Source organism: Lucilia cuprina, chromosome 3, assembly GCF_022045245.1.
Source record: "Lucilia cuprina isolate Lc7/37 chromosome 3, ASM2204524v1, whole genome shotgun sequence".
NCBI classification, from domain to species: Eukaryota; Metazoa; Arthropoda; class Insecta; order Diptera; family Calliphoridae; genus Lucilia; species Lucilia cuprina.
In genome coordinates, this window is record NC_060951.1 from 47,823,144 (window position 1) to 47,837,871 (window position 14,728).

The window sequence follows — 14,728 nt, forward strand, 5'->3', positions numbered from 1 at the left end:
TACTCCTTTTTTGAGAATGACAATAATAACAACAAAAATAAAATATTTAAGCTAAGTTTAAATTTGGAACCTGATAATACCAAAGCTGGGAGGTATATATGATGTTTGCAAACCACTTAATAAATTTCTTTCTCCACTGATTTAGAACCCTTTATGCAGCAATTTTTGATTAAATTTCGACATTACATATTATTCAACAAAATATAAAAGTCTATTGAAAGTGGCAGTATTGGTCCATATTTTCACTTGGACTTTTTCAAATGGACCTTTTGATTTGGGATATTAAGTTTATGATCATGACAAGACAACAGCATCTCATTAGAAATCAGCTGTATTGATCGGTCCTTAAATGACTATAGCGCCCATACAAATTCCCTTTAGAAACTGATTTAAAGGTCCATAGTCGTCTTAAAATAATTCGTTGAAATTCAGTAAAACTATTCTTTATAATAAATATAAATAAAATTTTCTTAACTCCGATATTTCTCATTAACTATCTTCAAGGACCCTGAAACACTTTTCTGTATATTTCTCCATTCCAGCATTGAAAACTAAAGGGGCATTAATATGCTAAAATTATAATTATATACACAACCTCATTTTAAGTCATTAGCACGGAGATACATTGGTGGCAAGTATTTACCTTATTCGCTTACAAATAAAGAGTTAGGTAAGTACTTACTTCTTTCAGCAGCAAATAGGAAGTTAACTATATATTTTTGATTCTGAGAAAAAATGTTTACTATTTTTTTCATTTGCGTTAACATCAAAGTTTGAAAACAATATGTCAAAGCTAAAATAGTAAGTACTTACTTAATATATTATTTGTAAGTAATTACTAGACTTATGATGGGGACCTTATATTTGGAGTTATGTAAAATGTGGACTGATTTTTTTATAAAATTGTTAGAGAGTTTTTGATACTTAAGAATTTTGCTTGTACAAAGTTGTGCCAGTATTTTTAAAGTATTTTTTTGGAGAAGACTTTATATGAGGGGTAGGTTCAATTATGAACCGATACTCATAAAAGTTGGTAGAGGGGATTTGGCTAATATGAAACTTATTTATTCGCTTTGTACGCATTTTCAAAACAGCTATGACTGTTAAAGCTGTTTTTTCGCCGTGTCAATGGTACAGATCTATTCGAAATCGTTAACCTATATCGCCCTTTTTAAATACCAAACATTCCTTACTTATTGGAAATATGTATTTAATATTAAAATTTTAACTCTCTAGCTCTTTCCATTAAGACTCTATCGTGCTTTCAACAGACAGACGGACGAACATGTAGAGAGACTTGACTAAATTGTGGTAGAATTTAACAAGGACCCATTTTGTGGGTCTATGACCAATATTTCAGTGTGTTACAAAGAGAATGACAAAATCGATATACCATACATCTTGATGCTGGGTATAAATATTTAAATCGTTGAAGAATCTAAGAATAAACAGAACTTGATACAAATATTTCATAATTATTATATTTCTCATTTGATTAATGATTTTGTAAAAACCTTGTTTATATATTTTTCCTAGCAAACAACCGACCAACTGACATTTTAAACATTAAATAAGAATTATAACCTGGTTAACGGTTTAGTACTCTTTTTGTTAAAAAAATCATAAAATGAATATTATTTAGGTCAAGGTTTGCTTTTTTTGGTAAATTTTTGTTAATTCTTTTTTATTTTATATATTTCTTAAAAATCGTGTTTTATTGTACAAATAAAACATGAACTTTGTTATAAAATGCAATTTTTTATTTGTTTTCTCAATAAAGTAATCTAAACCATCGTTTTGGTTGTTTAAGAAAAAACTTTTTATTTTATTTGTTTATAGAAAATAATGATAATAATATGATTACGTTATTTCTTTTTATGATTGTTAATGTCTTTTATTATTATGATATCTTCGTTTATTTAAAAAAATACTTTAAGAACAAAGACAATTGTGTTAATAAACTTTTTTATTGTGTCTTTCTTTTGTTTAACACTTATCTTATTTTCACTTAATTATTACAGATCTTTTGGATATTAAAAGTTGTAATTTCTGTTTTTTTATTGTAAGAACTTAAAAAAGAAGCAAACAAGGTTTGCTGTTGTTGTCTTAAATCATGCTACACATTTTATAGAAATAAATGAGTCAAATATGCGTGTTTAAAGGGAATATTTTTGTAACCAAAAAAAAAAAAAAAATTACATACATATGAACTGACACTTGTAAATTTTGTATGTCAGTGTTGGCGACTTCCTTGAGTCTGTGATTGATGGATTGTTTTTTGTTATTAAATTTCAAAAGAAGAAATATTAAAACTATGTCATAAAATTTAACAAAGAATGACAGTATTCTTTAGTTAGGCATTGTAAGTTTTGTTTTGCAGACCAAGGTTAACATTTAAACTCAGTTTGCATCCTGATTCCGTTAACTTTAAAGTTCTACCCAGGGAAAACATACATTGAAAAGTAATGAGTTAAAAGCTAATAATATTCTTTAATCTTTTTACTTCTTCATTAGCATTTTTAACACATTATTTTAACATGTTGATGGCATTGGAGGGAAGTAGTTCCACATTCTCTTATAAATAGGGTAATTACGTTAGCACTGAAATACATATGTATGTTAATTGAAAATATATTCACATTGATAAAATATTTAATTGAAATGAAGTACAAACGTAATATGTACTAATATCAATAAATTACTTAATGTTACAAAATTATTAAATATCGTTATTTATTTCTATGTGTTTTTTAATTTATACTATTTTTTTCATTACAATCATATTTTAAAAAATTTCATAAAAATATATGACTTTGTTGATTTCAACACTTATTTTGTCACACTTTTTAAATATTAAATGTTATTTCAGCTTGGGGTTGTTATGGCTCTTTAAAATGAAAAATTATTTATTACTTTAATTTGTAATATTGGAAATGGTTGTTTCACAAAAAAATTACATTAAGTTATATTAAAAAAATTCGTTGCGCCTGACGTAGTCTTTGAATACAGATGATTCATGCATGCTCAACTTAATGAAACCACTTTTATTTTAAAATAAAAATTTCGAAATTATTCGTTGTAAAGAAGTATTACCAAAAAAAATGAGCAATAGGAACGGGTGCCTACACCGATTAGTTTTGTCACAAAAAAGGCTTTTGTGCTATTTTTCTTTAGATATATAGTCATAAGTGGATTAAGACATTTTCAGAACAAGCTATTGTTTTTTCACAAACGAAAAGAATAATCAAAAATCTCAAACAAATTGTCAGAATTAAAAATTAGGTCCTTATATATATTATATAAATATATATTTGAATAACATCCAGTTATCGTTTTGACATTCAAAGTTGTAATTTTGACAACACATCGTTGTCATTGCAACATAGAATTGTTGACATTTTGATTATGATTAGTGTCATTTTGACAATGCATCATTGTGACTTTAGATAACGCAATGTTTTGTTTTACAATATAGTGTTTTCACTTTGATAACACATTCGCTTTTTATGTTGGTTTTATAACGTCGTGTATTTCTATTTATTTGTTTTTGATTTGAAAACAAATAAATTTTAGAAAATTTATGAATACTTTTATGAATTTGGTAGCAGGCGTGTATTTATAAAATTATAACGTATTATTTCTTTCCGTGTTGTAGTCATTGAAATGTATGGGTTTTGCTAGTATTTTTTATATTTTTATTGGTGACAATTTATAAAAGGTTTATAAATAAATTATCCACCCAAAATTTGCTTCACAAACGTTTAATACAAATTTATGAATAAGGTTTTTGGTTACTAATAGTTGTTTATTAATGTTTTACACAAAAACATGAATATATTATTATTGAAAAGGATATTTTAAGAAAAATCCTTAATTTCTTTTCAATCATTTTAACAATAAATTATGTGGTACGTTTAAAACCACATTTAAGAAAAATCCTTTAAACAAAAAAAAAAAAACATTTTCAATCAACATCTTTCATAATTAATTTTTTTTACAAAAACTTAAGTGTTGCAAGAAAATATATTGATGAAAAAAATTAATTCAGTAAAATTTTATTGCTTCCTTTGAGATTTTTTTTTATTAAAAACATGTCATTTCCAGACAAATTCTATGTAAAAAAAGAAAAATAAATGAAAAATTACGAAAGAAAAACCATACAAAACCTGAATAATTATCACAGATTTCGTAAGAATAAACAAGTGATGGAAAGAAGATATTTTAACAATTTTAATTTCACTTAAGACTCAACAACAATCTCTCAAGTAGATGAGGAAGCAATACAGGCAGATTACCGACATTAATTGGGCAACTAATTTACATAATAAATTCGTATTGTATTTTAAAGAATTTTTTGCATTTGTCCTCTTCAAAACTAATAATGTAATTTATAAAAAAAATATTAAATGAAATATATACACACATGCATACTTCCTTACTTCAACGGAAAATATCTTTGTTTATTTGAAAACAATTTATATTTTATAATTGATTCTTGAATAAGGCAAGGCAATACATATAAAAATATTACAACAAATTGAAAATGAAAAACACTTGACCACACTCTACAGCGACAGCAGCAGCAATAATAAGAAATTGCTGCATGCAATAATTATTTCAGTGTTCATTTTTTGTTTTTCTTGCCACGTTAACAAAGCACAGAAGTATTGTAAAACAAGGCCAACAAAATCTGCCTTAACTGTGCTATATATATCGGCGGCATGCAACAACCTACAGCCACCCCGTTGGTGTGTAATTTTTGTATATTGCGGTGCGAGCACTCGCTCTTAATATGGCATGTGGCACTGACCATCAATGTGCCTACCAAGAGCCAACCAACAAACAGCAACAACAAAAAAAGGAAAAAAATGGGAATAAATATAAAATGCGTATTAAGACGCATTATGTGGAAGCTTAAAGTGGTTGAAATAATTCCCAACCACACAGACAATAACAATAAACATAAAATGCGTCCCCAATGAAAATCACAAAAAAAAAACAAAAATTAAAATAAAATATACCAAAAAAAGTTAAATAAACTCCTACAAGTGCTTTTTTTCTGCGTTAATATTCCCTTTTTTAATTTCGGTATCTGTGTTTGCAAGTTTCTTCTTTAAAGACAAACAACAATATCATTCAAATGAAGAAGACACTTAATTTGGTTCGTTGGCTGCTGTTAGTGGTGCTTGGTGGTTTTGATTGTGATTTTTGCCACACAGTAGTGGGTCAAGAAAATAAATTAAAACAACACAACACCCCTAAATCATTTTAGAGCAACAACTACTACAAATAGGGAACAAAAGATACTGAGCAACACAGCTTGCATTATTGAAGCAAATGAACTAAATGACAAGACTCGCAATATTTTGTCTACTCCACAAACAATATTTTACGGTGTTACCCTCTTCAAAATTCTGCGAAAATTTTTGTTAATAGAAGAGTAATTTCTTTGTTTTACTGACAACAAGCTGTTTGCTTACTCTTAGTCACATAAGAATTTTTAATTATTTTCTGTGGTTTTTAATTGAATAATTTTTTTTTCAAATAAGTAGAAAATTTTTAAGTAATTGAAAACTCTTTTGACTGAAATATTTAAATGTACCTAATTAATTTATTAAGATTAAAATAAGAATTATTTAACAAAAAATAGTTTTCAAATCTTTTTGGGAACAAATTGTTTAAGATCTAAATTAAAAATTTTATTATTTATATTTTTTCTGATCCTGAAGTACAAGTAAATTTTACACATTTACAATAAAAATAAGCAAAGGTCAAGAAATGCGGGACATAGAAAGGGTCAAAGTCATTTTTTGGAACGGGTGTAACCTTTCACCAATTGCTCAAAAGAGTTCACCTAGCTATTTATTCACTGTTTCCAAAAAAAATTTAATTTTTTTTTTTTAATTTTTTCTCAATATCTGTGATCTCTTTAATTTTGGAAAAAAACAAAATATATAAAACAAAAATATAGCATAAGAGTTCATTTTCTGTCTAAATTAAAGGAAGAAAATCTGCAATTTCCCACCTTGAACCGAAACTTCTATAATTTCCTTTAGGGCCTTATAGTAGCTTAATGGAATGCAAGTGGAATATTTATAAAAATAAATATTTTTTCACTCACTCACATGTCTGTGAGTGGAAAAAAGTTTGTATAACAGTTTTTCTATAATAAAAGTTTATATAACAGTTTTCTGTTTAGAGTGAGTTCATATAAATAATGTGTAAAATGAGTATCTCTGGAGAGAAAAGTGTGAATCACGATTTTGTCATTCGCCAAATTATTATTTATATCAACTCTTTCTTTATAAAAAAAAGTGGTTATATTTTTTCATTAAATGTGTAACAGCCCAGCGAAAACTGCTATTTCTTAGAAACTAATAAATATTGGGGTTAATAACTAATTGTGTTTGTTAACAGTAATTACCTATTAAGTTAAATGAAATAATGTGGTTGATAATGAACACCCGTTAACAAGTAATGTATGAAAAAACTACTGTCCATTACCAAAAATATCATATGTTTTGCTGGGAGTTCATTTTTTTATTTTTAAAAATGTTTATTTAGAAATACGTTTTAAAACTATTTTTGTTAACAGGGATGTGTGTGCAATAGTTTTTTACCAGAAAAAAAGTAGTTATAATATTTTTATAGGAAATGGTGTGTATAACAGTTTTCTTTAGAAAAAAAGGGGTGTAAATAGTTTTGTCTGATAATGGCAAACTGCAAGTATTTTGTAAATTATTTATTAGAATATTTTTTAATAATTAAATACAATTTTCATTTGATGCTAAAGTGTGTTTTATCTTTTTTGTCTTTTCAGAAAATGCAAATTTATCTAACTGGTGTGTATATAAAAAAAGCTTCAATAATTCAATCATTATTTTTATTTTTTTATTTTTTTGAATAGAATTAATTTTTTTCTATATTTGTAGCAGAAATTTTCTATGAAAATAACAAATTTTTAAATACCACGTTCTAATCTGTTACAAATCAGTGAGTAGTTATTTTTTCACTTAAGCCTAATATCAAGAGTTACAGTTAAACCCCCCTTAAATAGTGGAATTCAAAATTAAAATTATAGCACTCCAATAATGGAACAAAAATATTAAAACTACCGTAAACCTTAAAAAACAAACAAATAATAAAAGTAATTGAATTTTTATGCATTAATCTAATGTAGTTTTTTTAAATGGAAAAATAAACCGAAAATGCTTACATAAATAAATAAAAAATAAAATCAACAACAATGACATGCGACGACTGACACTGATTGATTAAATGCATTTTTACACTTAGAACATACAATAAGAAAATTTTTTTAAAATAATGCACTTATAACGGAAATGCAGAAGAGGAAAGAAAGTTATCTATAAGAAGAACAAAAAAAAAACAACCTAGCAGCTATCAACACATTAAGATAAAAGAAACCCATAAAATCCTTAAGTATCCTCATAAAAAAACACATTTTACTAACTAGATGAAAAAAAATAAATAAACAAGAGAAGAAACATTTCATTCAATCACTTACCATTAACGCAAGAAAACACACTGTCCTCGTGTTAATGTCTGAAAAGAAACAAAAATAAAACAAATTATTAGAAAAATTATTGTTGTTTTTTGAAACATAAAAAAACTGTAAACCAATTTAAAATCAATAAAATTTCTTTAAATAAAGTGTCAATGTAATATCAAGTGGTTGTTTGGTGAAGAGACGATGCTTGACTTAAAGCCAAGTGAAAATGAATCAAATGTGAATTAAGTTGACTCCAACGCTTCTACTCAAATACACAAAATCAACAATCAAAATTTTTTATGTTTTTTAGAGGATTTCAAATACATACACACAAATATGCAATCTCACGAACATATTTACAGGGAATCTAATTTCCACATTTTTATGAGGTCTAATCGCAAAGTTATTTAAAAAGACTACTAAATTATGTCGCATATACCCTAAGAAATAAGAAAGTTCATTTCTATTTCAAGTAGTAGTTAGGATTAGGGAAGATTACAACTACATACATCAACTAAAAAGAGACTCTAAGTCGATTTTCAAAGGGTATGTATAAGATTAAAGTCTTTTAAAGTACTTTTCCAACTGCCATCTTTCGTGGCAAACAAAGTTATTCTTGAATGTAATACGAAAAATTTAATGGGTTAGTAAACATGTTACACATGTCAATTTGAAAGCAAAGTTGTTGTTGCTTTCGTTAGATATTAAAACTTTAGAGTGAGAAAAATGACTAAAAAGAAAATGTACTGGAAAATTTTTAAAAACAAGGGTTCTGGTGTTTTTTTTAGTAAAAACATTTTCAAAAAAAAACATTCAAACATTCTTAAGTATACAAAGATTAATTCATACATACATACTTATTAAGATGAATGGTTAGAGATGGTATTTTGTTGTATGTTCAAGTGTCAATATTCATTTGACATATCCTTTATTAATGTAAACAGTGTTATGAATAATATTTTCTTTTTTAACTTTGGGTATATTGTGAATGTAAAATATTTTTTTGTGGTTTCTTTTTAAAAGTATTAAAAAACAGAAAATCACACACATTCGAATTTCTTAGAAGGTCAACATTTTCCCCATCTCTCTGTCATGTTTTTGTGTGTCAGTTATTTAATGATGTTGATGAGGCTTATCATAATGGTGTTGTGTCGAGGATGATGACTCATTTGACATTCATTTAAAAATTGTTATTTTGAGTTCAAAAGTTAAACATAATGCTTGCATTTTATAAAGAAACAAAAATTTCATCAAAAACCTGTCAGATTGGGGAAAACATCATTCTTTTTCTCTTTTTCCTTGATTTTTTTATCTCTTAATTTCATATGTAAATGAGTCATTAGTACTGACATTCATAATTGCTAATAATGTTGAAATTTTCTAATGAATAATGTTTTGGGAAAGATTTATATACACGTAGTTTAAAATTAAGGTGCGTTATTTTAAATGTGGTCAATTTTGTTACTCTTAATGAAGCAGATTCATAAATTAAAAAAAAAACAGTTATAATTTATGCATCACTGAAATTGATGCGTACAATACGATTTATTGAAAAGTAAATCACTTAAAAATTGGTTTAGTTCAGTTCTAGTTCAGTTCTAGTTCAGTTCTAGTTCAGTTCTAGTTTAGTTCTAATTCAGTTCTAGTTCAGTTCTAGTTCAGTTCTAGTTCAGTTCTAGTTCAGTTCTAGTTCAGTTCTAGTTCAGTTCTAGTTCAGTTGTAGTTCAGTTCTAGTTCAGTTCTAGTTCAGTTTTGGTTCAGTTGTAATTCAGATCAATTCCACTTAAGTTGCATTTATGAGTGGCATTAGAGTCTGAAAACATTCTAAAAATTTCAAATTTTATTTTAAAATTAAAAGGTATTTTCAAGCAAACTTTCAAATCATTAATTATGAAAATCTTTTCACAGAAACATTTTATTTTTACCGAAAAGAGTGCAAAAAACACAGAACAAAACCTTAAAAAACATTTAAACATGAATATTTCATGAACAATTAATAGCCTTGGTCTTGGTCATCATTTTATGATTTTACCTTTGGAAAAACAAAAAAATCAACTTCCAAGTAACCATGATGTTTCATTCATAAGAAACTTTCGGCTTCAAAACAGACACCAGCACAAACCACAAAAAATGTTGGAGAAAAAAAAAACGGCCAATGCTAAATGGAATGAATGGGCAGTAAAGGGTCAACATGTTTCAGTCGTTTTTTCTTTTGTATTAATAATTGTTGTTTTTGCTGCTGTTGTTGATATGTCGATATGTGGTAAATCTTTTTGCCAAGTTATGACATTTGTGCACATGAATATTAAAATTTTTTTTGGAAAATATACACGCCACATACGGCTAAGAAATAAAAAAAAGGGAAACAAAATCATAAACATATATTTTTTTTTTTTGGGAAACAAAAACTTACAAACAACCCAAAGAATAATAGAGAAAAAATTTCGTATAATTACAAGGGGGAAATGTCATGTCATATTTTTTGAAATGGGACTGTTGGTCATATTATGATTGCAAAAATTTAAAATGGCATTTAATTCTTCTCACTTTTAGGCACTTTTTGAGATTTTTCCAGTGAAAATCTTTAACGTAAAGAAATTTTCGTTTGGGCTGTCATTTTGTTGAAATAATTTTTGTAAAAAATTAAAAGTTTTTTTTTATACAAGTGATAAAGAAAATTTAAGATTAAGGACTTTCGGGTAGCAATTTAATTGTTATGCTCTTATTGAAAATTTTAATACGACTTCGCATATAAAGTTATTGAAAAGAAGAAAATTATCAAGCTTTTACATTATTATTATTAAAATTATAAGCGAAAGAAATGAATATTTAAAATCATATTAATAAATTTTAAATTAATAAATTCTCTCAAATATGTGTATGTAGCTATCAACATTTTCGTAAATTTTATTTTCTATGAATTATAATTGAATACTAATTGACTATACAAAACATATATTAATTTTTAATTAAGACTAATGATGAACTTTAATGTTCTTTGTTTTCTTTTTTGTCTTTTACATAATTAACAATAAAAATCTATAAAATCAATTTTATCTTCTAATCTGCCTTTGATAATAACAAAATCTTTAAGTAATGAGATAACTAATGATGTTCACCAGTGTCGGCTAGATCAAAAATACAAATCTTACTGTTATTTAGTAATTAGTATAAATGTTAAATATTTTATTTAAATAAACTACAATTAATTAAATCAAAACATAACCCAAAGGCTTAATAATTCAAAATATAAATTACTGCTAAATTAACTGTATATATACATAAAATATTTTAAATGCATTTGCAATCGATAAGGAAAGGGAAAAAAATTAAAAAAGATTTTCATTATTATTTACAGTTAAGTTGTATTGTTGTGGTTACAAAATAAAATCGCCTAAGCCATGAAATGGTTAATTTGCAAATAAAGTTTTTAGAAAATAATTTATTCTTATTAGAAAAAATGATTCATTTCATAAACATGATTTTCGACTAAAGTCGTATTACCTGATGCCATAGCTACACAAATATGTGGAGCAAACAAATATTATTTTGTACATGTTTTACAAATTACTTATTTATACACCTATTTTTCTAACCATATGTGTATGTACAAATGCAGAAGGACAGACAAATCATAAGAATCTTTAACAATTAAAACAAACGTTTATATATAGACAGTCATTTACAAAGTTATGTATATTATTAAGAATAATTTAATTATTTAAGCAAATGTACTATTTTAAAATAATTTTCTCTTTGCTACAACTATTAATACTACTACTTGCAAAACTTCATTATCATCAGCAACACCATTATTAACAATATTATTATGTTAATAATTAAATCTAATATTCACTGTAAAATGTAATTAACTGCAATAGTTGGTTAAGTTGGCTGCTTTTAAATGCATTTACTTGGCCAATGATTTTTTTTCTATTTCATCATAATTATTATGACTACAGTTGATAGTCTCCTGGGTATCTGTTAAACATCTTTTAATGTCTAATTTTAGTAATTTCCTTAAGACAGTTTTTCATTACGTTTTGTTTTTGCAATAGCTTCTTGTTGTCTTTTCTTGTACTTGAACTTTTTTGTATATTTTCCTGCTATTTTTCTTATTATTTGTTTTTGCTATTACTGTTTACCTCTACTTCTTGTGTATTTTTCTGTATTTGCCATAAAAGTATCTTAAACAGCAACAGTAATAATATCAATAAGGAAAGCAAAAAATATAAAGTTTCTCTAGAAAACCATAAAAGGGTCTTTTATAAACGCCATAAAATTAATATGGTTATAGGAACAACTGACAACACCACTATAATATAACCATTAACAACTACAACAACCTTAGCCACATTATGATCTTGGAGCACCGTTAAAGGAACAAGGAAGTACTCAACTTTTACTATAATAGTAAGTACCTGCTTCACCATACACACAGATTCACAGAGTTGTACTTGTGTATACACTTATAGAAACTCTCATAGAAAATTTTAGTATTGGGAAACTTGAACAAATTTAAAATTATAAGATGAGAGAAAAATTAGTTTCCAAAGTTTTGTATGTTTTAAAAAATTCGAATTTTTTGAGGAGACCTTCATTACTATCACCGTCATGGTATTTCTAACTAACTAAATAAATCGTTTTGAACTAAAATATTTTGAACTAAACTGTTCTATGCAGCCAGAGATTGTCCTTCAAAAAAATACAACTTTTAAAGGGGGATATTGAATATTCAGTAAAATCCATACCGAATAGGTGATTAAACTTCCTTCTGATGCATTGTATATATTTAATGCAAAAATTTGCATTACCTAAAAATAATTAGCATCACATTCAGAGATATAACTTTTTTCCCAAAACAATATCTGATGAAATGGGACATTGTTGCTTCTGTTAACCATGGTTGCTACTGCTAGTTGCGGCTATTGCCACTTTTGCTCTATTGTTGTTGCTCATGTTTAACATGTCATTTGGAAACACGTACCATTTAAACAACGATTAGAATTGATTGTAATTACTGGTAAACATGCTACAACAATAGCAGCAAAAGTTACAGCAATAACTAAAATCAGTATAGAAGACCGTCAGCAACATTACTATCACCGTCATCGTCACCAATAAAACAAAAACAACAACAACAGCAATAATAACTATGACAACAGCAACTCATATTCATATATATGTATATTCTTATGTTACAACTCAGTGTGTGTGATTCTCAACGTTCTTACGCATAATGTATGTTGCAAGTAACTATAACTTAATGTATAGTAAGTACCAGTATAATTATTATATAACCTTCCCACTATATAAAAACACATAGCAACATATTTTGTTTGTGACCAACAGTGAACAGACCAAGCAGCGAAGGACCGACCGACCAAACCATATTAACCAACTTATATATATGTGATAGTTACTTGCAATAATTTCCAAATAAGAAAAAAATAGAAAACTTGTTAGAACTAGAAAAACATTGTGTTTGATTCCATAATTCCCTTTAAGTTTCTTTTTTTTCCATTTGTATGCCTGAGACCATGAGAATCGGCCAGTGTGCAGAAACATCTCCTGCCAGTTTTTTGCTCTTGTGTTTGTATGTGTGTGATTATTAAATAAAGTTATTTTTACTTAAACTGACATTAATAAGAGCAAAAATTATTTTTATAACAAGTACTTATTGCCATAATGATATTAAATCGAGAAAATAACAAAAAACTAATGATAGAAAAACTAGGAAATTATAACTGGTATTGCAACTGGAGACAGCAATCTCATAGTGGTTCAGGCGTTGCTATTTAATATGTTCTTTAACGAAAGACTATTAGAAAATGAGTTTTGAAAATATCTATTAAGTTCTACAGAAATTTTAGATTTGCCGTGATGTGATTTCTTAAACTGATCATAAAGTAACATTAACTGGTGTGTTTTCAAAGTTGAGCCTGTAAATACACCTATTTTGATAAGTATATTTATATTATAATATACAAATTTTACTCAAGGTTGATTTTGAAAATATTTTTTATCACAAAAATTTACAGTTAATAATTTATTTCAAAACTATTAATAACCTTTAACTACTACAAATATTTAATATAAAAACTAGTTATTCAATAAAAAAACTAGTTGGTTGTTTACATCTGATTCTGACACTTGACTCTCCATGTTCTAGTGTGGTTACTATCCGTTTTCCTCTCCACTTACACTCTGCCACAACCACTAAAAATTATAAAGTTCTTTCAAAGAGTGAAAAGCCAGTTTACCCACTACTTTACTAAGCTGTAAGTCAAGTTGTTTATTAAGCCACAAAATGTAAAAAATAAATATTTAAAAAGTTTTTTTTTTCATAATGACCTTGACCAATACAACGCTTTTAAAGTACCAGTGGAGACAATTTTTTAATATCAATATGTTGATGACATAAATTTCAAACAAATTCAAAAGCGAAATAGAAAAAAAAAAACCTGCACAGTTTGTTGCAAAATTTTTAAGTTTTTTTTTGCAAAATTATTATGCAGCTATTGGTAAAAAAAACTTTGTTGCTACAAGAGCAAGTGTAAAAAATCTAATAAAGCTGTAGATTTTTTATGTTTTGTAGGATTCTTATACTAAATCTTGAAAAAGTGAAATACTTTAGTTAAGTCAGCATAAAATTATACTGCAGTGAGTGTAACAATTGTTATCCCAAAATATGAGAAAAAGCTTTTCGAAGGATGAAAATGAAAATAATACTTTACAGTATATAAGCAAATACAAGAGAATCCCGATGGATTTATTAAATTTAAATATTTAAAAAAGATCGTAGCAATATGGAATAAAATATAAAATATTTTTGGATTTAAACTTGAACTGAACTAGAACTGAAGTAGAACTGAAGTAGAACTGAAGTAGAACTGAAGTAGAACTGAAGTAGAACTGAAGTAGAACTGAACTAGAACTGAACTAGAACTGAACTAGAACTGAACTAGAACTGAACTAGAACTGAAGTAGAACTGAAGTAGATCTGAAGTAGAACTGAAGTAGAACTGAAGTAGAACTGAAGTAGAACTGAACTAGAACTGAACTAGAACTGAACTAGAACTGAACTAGAACTGAACTAGAACTGAACTAGAACTGAACTAGAACTGAACTAGAACTGAACTAGAACTGAACTAGAACTGAACTAGAACTGAACTAGAACTGAACTAGAACTGAACTAGAACTGAACTAGAACTG

General features: G+C 26.8%; 2 protein-coding genes across 4 annotated transcripts in view; one reads left to right on the forward strand and one right to left on the reverse strand.

The window, feature by feature from the left end:
• LOC111686939 overlaps nucleotides 1-14,728 on the forward strand; it is a 360,960-nt gene that overhangs the window by 288,803 nt on the left and 57,429 nt on the right. For all 3 annotated transcript variants that reach the window (XM_046945546.1, XM_046945547.1, XM_046945548.1), the window contains one exon: nucleotides 6,821-6,842. The gene's annotated coding sequence lies outside the window, so the exon portion shown is untranslated. The remainder of the gene's footprint in view (nucleotides 1-6,820; nucleotides 6,843-14,728) is intronic.
• The window catches only part of LOC111686745 (protein folded gastrulation), an 87,005-nt gene that overhangs the window by 65,939 nt on the left and 6,338 nt on the right, over nucleotides 1-14,728 (reverse strand). Inside the window, exon 2 of the mRNA XM_046945549.1 lies at nucleotides 7,529-7,566. The gene's annotated coding sequence lies outside the window, so the exon portion shown is untranslated. The remainder of the gene's footprint in view (nucleotides 1-7,528; nucleotides 7,567-14,728) is intronic.